At 35.3% G+C, this 5,672-nt stretch overlaps 1 long non-coding RNA gene across 1 annotated transcript in view; it reads left to right on the top strand.

Annotated features, from left to right (window-relative positions):
- Nucleotides 1–5,433, top strand: part of LOC118740620 — a 74,503-nt gene extending 69,070 nt beyond the window's left edge. Inside the window, exon 5 of the long non-coding RNA XR_004993166.1 lies at nucleotides 4,959–5,433. This is a non-coding gene — a long non-coding RNA (uncharacterized LOC118740620). The remainder of the gene's footprint in view (nucleotides 1–4,958) is intronic.
- Nucleotides 5,434–5,672: the final 239 nt, after the last annotated feature.

Here is a 5,672-nt window from a genome sequence, read left to right on the forward strand (position 1 = left end):
GTTCGCTGTTCTTTGTTTATGCGGGAAATGCATAAGTCGCTTAAACAACTTGTGATTGTGTTTCCGCCTTGATTCCAGATGAGGATTTGCGTCAGCTTAAAACTGTAGGTACATTTCTCCTTCTGCCGAACATCACAAATTAAAAGAGGAGCTCGGCAAAATACTTAACAAAAATATTACCGCTAAATATTCATTCATCTGTATATACATAAGAATCCCACAAGGGGATCCCATTCCGAATGATGTACTTAAATTCAAATAGCATTTCAAATAGCTTATAGCATAGACAGACGGCAACGTTAATACGGTTTAAAGGTTAAATCATCTGAGAGATTAAGCCGCGAGGTCGTGGGCGCGTACCCAAAAATTACCGAAATTTATCACTCGAGGGCCAAGTAGAGGATCGTATAGGATTACTAGGCTGTTCTGGATGTTCTACGACCCACTCAAAATCAAAGTTCTCTTTGGAATGAGCACAGAACTTAATCCTTACATGTCGAAAGGATTGGATTGCCCTTTAATAGGTCTGTCGCAGTTGCGATGATCTGGGCTCAAAAGATACAGTGGAACACTTCCTTTGCGAGTGTCCAGCCCCCCAAAAAGATGGGGCTAAAGACACACGGCAAACAAATTCGGCAGAATATTTCTAAGTGCAGCTGTCTGGAATAAAAAAAAAACTGAAAATCCGCATGTTTCTTTTCTTCCTTTTTCCTTTAAAAACAGCTATTCCAGACCTTAATTGTACAAAAAGTCTCTTACCTTATAAAGATATTTCGTATTTCGTTCACTCCTGGGCATGCCTTGAGATCATTATCCTATTGCATAGGACCCTGATGAACGCTTGACTGTATTAAAAGATAGCTAAGTACATATATAATCGGTTTTGAAACTATTTTCAAGATTTAGTCTGGCACACGGCAGCACTAGTGATGGTTCTTTCCTTCATCTTTTACCCGGATCAGAGTGTGGCGAAAATTCAAAAATGCGGCCTAAGGTTTAAGGAAATGATTAGAAATTTCGTACTAGGGGGTTTTCGAAGTCGCTAATTACGAATCCGTTATTAAAAAGCTAGAAATTTGTACATGGAGGTGAAGCTAATATGTATAAGCGTTAAAAAAAACAAAAAAAATATAAGGAGAAGAACTGAACATCTGAGTTTTGTTTTATTCTATAGCTAATACTTTTTACTTAAACTTCAATTGCTTTAAAGGCAGCATCTAACGGCGTGTTGTTGCTGTTGCCACTGGTCTACAAATTTCAACTTTTTTTCTGCGAATAAGACGGGACCTGGTGTTTCTGAACGGATTTTTCGTGCTGAACACGAATCCGGGGTCAAAAATGTCCCATCACGTCACGTTTTCGAGAAAAAAGGGGTTGAAACCCCTAAAAACAGCGTTTTTGGCCATTTTCGAAAAATTATAGAGCTGAACCCTGACGTGGTACAAATTTTGCATATATCAGAAATTAAAGGCTAAACCGTGCCCTTTCGAATGAGCCCTATGCCGAATTGATCGCGTGCACCCTTAAAGCAGGGGGTGTATTTGTGTTTAGGGGTGCAGGAAAAATTGATCACAGAAAGAATTTAATCTTAAACGATCATAGAAAATTAATAATGCCAAGGGCCGCGATGCTGGGAACAGAGGAAGAGGAAGGCCTCCTCTGCGTTGGAAAGACCAGGTGGAGAAGGACTTGGCTTCACTTGGCATTTTCAATTGGCGTCAGTTAGCACAGAAGAGAAATGACTGGCGTGCTGTTTTGGACTCGGCCAAAATCGCTTAGGCGGTTACAGCGCCAAATAAGAAGAAGAAGAAGGTTTTAACTATATTAAAAGTCGCTGATTACGAATCTGCAGTTAGATTTTAAAAATTTAAGATGACGGGTCGAATATGGTGGATATAAAAATTGGACTCCTAGACACAAATACACCCCCTGATCTAAGGGTGCATGCGATTAATTCGGCATAGGGCTCATTCGAAAGGGCACGATTTAGCCTTTAATTTCTGACATATACAAAGTTTGTAGCACGTCAGGGTTCAGCTCTACAATTTTTCAAAAATGGCCAAAAACGCTGTTTTTAGGGGTTTCAACCCCTTTTTTCTCGAAAACGTGACGTGATGGGAAGTTTTGGACCCCAGATTCGTGTTCAGCACGAAAAATCCGTTCGGAAACACCAGGTCCCGTCTTATTCGCAAAACCCTTGTAGACCAGTGTAATGTTTTGGATTCTAAGGTTATCTGAATAGACATTATCTCCGAGAAGACTCGTACAAGCTTGCCACCTATTCGAAATTAGTTAAAATTTAATCAAAACATCATAATATGGGTATCAAATGGAAGGTATTTTAAAGATCCCTAATTCAAAAAGATTTTTGAAGGTTGCCACCTATCTTGAATCGCATATTTATTTAATTTTTTGTTTACAAAAAAAGCTAAAATATTACTATTCATTGGTACCAAACGAAGGTTCTTAAACAATGCTTTCTCTATATATAAAATGTTATCTCTTAGGATAATAGTGTAAGGTTGCCACTTATTTCCGATTATACACAATTTATCTAAAACATCGCAATATGGGTATCAAATGAAAGGTATTGTTGAGAACTTTGGTCAGAAAATATTTTCCATCAGGATTGCCAGGGTTCTATGTAATAAAAATTTGTATTTTGTTAATTTCAATCGACATTTTTTTATGTATACACAGTACACATATGCTCAAGATATGTACCATTCATTCCAGCGTATTTCGGAATAGGGTTTCCACCTAAATTTTAGAGTAGGGAGGAATTTACTTAATAGATATCGAAAACCTATTTTTTGTTTATTTCCAAAATATTTTTTTAAAGCTATCCAAATCTTGAAAACTTTAAAAAGTACATATATGCACTCCGGGCAAAGCTCGGTCAACCTGGTACTGAATATAAAGAGAGTACTTAGGGTACAGGTCGTTACAGTAAACAGTTTTCGCTTCTTAGGTGATCCCTTTAGTCAACTCAATGTCTAAAAAGGCCTATCTAGCAACTTTATTTTCTCGCACTGTGCGGCTGTGTACCAAGGTACATACCTGGAGATCAAAGAGAGACATGCATACATTTGACCAGATCTCTCGATCTCGATCTGAGATAATGATCTGAAATTTTCTGCTTAAACTGATTACTTTTAGCAATGAGTCAGAGAAAACTCGCATCCTTTCAACCTAGTGTTTTACCTATTTTTTTAAACTCCTCTAGAATTGAAAATATTCAGAAAACTTAAGTGGGGGTAATCAAGTGTCGCAAACTGTCGCGAAGTATATATGTAAATAAACCAAATATATAAAAAATAAAAGAAATATAACTTTTTATCTTACACATAAATAGGAATATAATTTTTAAAAGTTGCGCGCAGTAGGGATCGAATCTGGGTTCTACTGAGTTTGCAGCACACTGATCTGACCCACTCGACTACCGCGGGCGTCGAACTCGTTTGCTTTGTTTGTTTATTGTTTGCTTCATTTATTCTTCATTCACAATAGACCACAGCTGGACGTTGTGGTCAGTGTTGTCATCGAAAATGCCCCTAATCTGCATTTAGTTCCAGAATTAACTCTATCCTGCAGATAATTCCGAATTAACGAGATATGTAATTTCGCTCAACGCTGCCGTCTACGATTTCAGCCTTAGTTTAGCATTGATTCAAATAAGCACTTTTCCCTTTTTGTCCCCCCAAATTTAACGGAAACATTCCATAATCCAAAGCGATTGCATTAATGAAATCAAACACCAAAAAAAAACTGTCATTAAAAACTATGTACATACGTGAAAAAGGCAAAGAGAATTAGCAGCGCAGCATCACATAGAGACCTGCAAGCAAATTTATAAACTTTTATATGTATGTTTACTTACTGATATTTATTTGCTCACTGAGAAGTTAAGTGCAAACCACAATGAAACCAGAAATGTGTTCCGCGCATCAAATAGCATATTTTTAGCGAAGCGTGCAAACATAACTGAACCACATACAGTCAGTGTTAAAAGTTAGTACACACATTGTTCTAATATAATATTCACAATTATTTTCATGATTTTTTTTTTCATTAATTTTTTATGAAGTTATAGTTCATTCTATACATAAACTATAAACATCAGAGTTTCACAATTTTTATGAAATTCACAAAAATTAAAAAAAAATTCTAACAACAAAGTGCAAGTCGCTAAAAATTACCGTTATTTAAAACAAAACAAAAAAACGTGGTAAAGATAGATTTTGATCATGCGTTATATGGAAGAAAGTGCGCAACAGACTCCACAAAAAAAAATTAAAAAAAATCAACAGTAATTTTGAGCGAGTTGAAACTTGCACTTTGTTGTACTAACATTGAATGCACACTCGAAAATTCTCTAGAAATTCTGAACAAAAATTTTGAAATTGCGATGCAAATATTAAAATTTTTTTTTTTAATTTTATGTAAAGTGTTTAACTTTTATTTTTACAGTTTATGTTGTAGAGTTAATTATATTTTCATAAAAATATATATAAAATATATTTCATAAAAAAATTTCATGAGCAAAATTTCAAGGCACAAGGTGTACATACATAGGTATACTAACTTTTCATACTGACTGTACTACATACTTACATATGCACGTAAGTAAATTTGCTTAGGTATTATTGATTAACATAAAAGAAGCGGCGAATCTTTCGATCTTTGATCGTTTGAAAAATTAAAAAAAAAAATTAAATTTGTATATTACTTGAGAAAAATGGAATCTACGCAGTTTAAAGCAGAATCGGCAGCAACAAAAGCAGCAGCAACAACCGCGACGCAGCACTCATACACACACGCACATAAAAAAGAATACGCAAAAAACAAGCGTAAATTTTAAACAAACTGTCGCGTTACTCGCCACACTGCATACGATTACTTATTTAAGAAATTGTTTGACTGATTATTGCTTTAATCGCTGTTTTGTTTCTTTCTAGGAATAATTCCAACTGAAACTGCATCCTCTCTGTGTGTGTGTTTAGCACACGTGTAGTGGAATAATTAGCTGAAAGATCAATATCTAAAAAACATCAACAACACATACTAATTAGCAACAACAACAACAACAACCAAAATTCAACACTTACAATAAATAAACAAAAGTTTTATTTCTTCTGTTTGTGAGAAACAATGCTAAAAAGGATCGGCAAAAATATTTTAATATTTTTCAAAAGCAAAAAATTTTTATGATTTTTTGAATTTTGTTTCGTTTTTTTTTTTTGTTTTTGCTCGATAAGATTCGTGCCACGACGATCACTTCAGAGGCAGCTAATCAATTGGTGCGCAAAGTGAGGTGTGCGTAAATAACGGAACGAGACGCGTTGCGGCTCTTGAGCCCCTCGACGAAAATAAAGCGGAAAAAGAAAAACAATAAAAAACACAACAACAACACATATGGTGTACACAAATAAATATTCGCGCGTGTGCCGTTAGTTTTACAAAATAAATTAACGGAAAGTTGCAAATAAATTAACTTTAAAAGCATGCAAATTTGTGGTAATTTAAAAGTAAGAATATAATTAGTGAAAATGTGTCAAATGGCAAGAATAGCATAACCAAAATTGAAAAGTGCCAGATCGATCGTACGTGATCGCAGCGATCGCGTGAAGTGTGAAGAACTACTGTGAAGAGAGAGAGAGAGAGAGAGAGAG

The sequence above is a fragment of the Rhagoletis pomonella genome, unplaced genomic scaffold (assembly GCF_013731165.1).
Source record: "Rhagoletis pomonella isolate Grant_MI unplaced genomic scaffold, Rhpom_1.0 Rhpom_scaffold_00006, whole genome shotgun sequence".
Lineage (NCBI taxonomy): Eukaryota > Metazoa > Arthropoda > Insecta > Diptera > Tephritidae > Rhagoletis > Rhagoletis pomonella.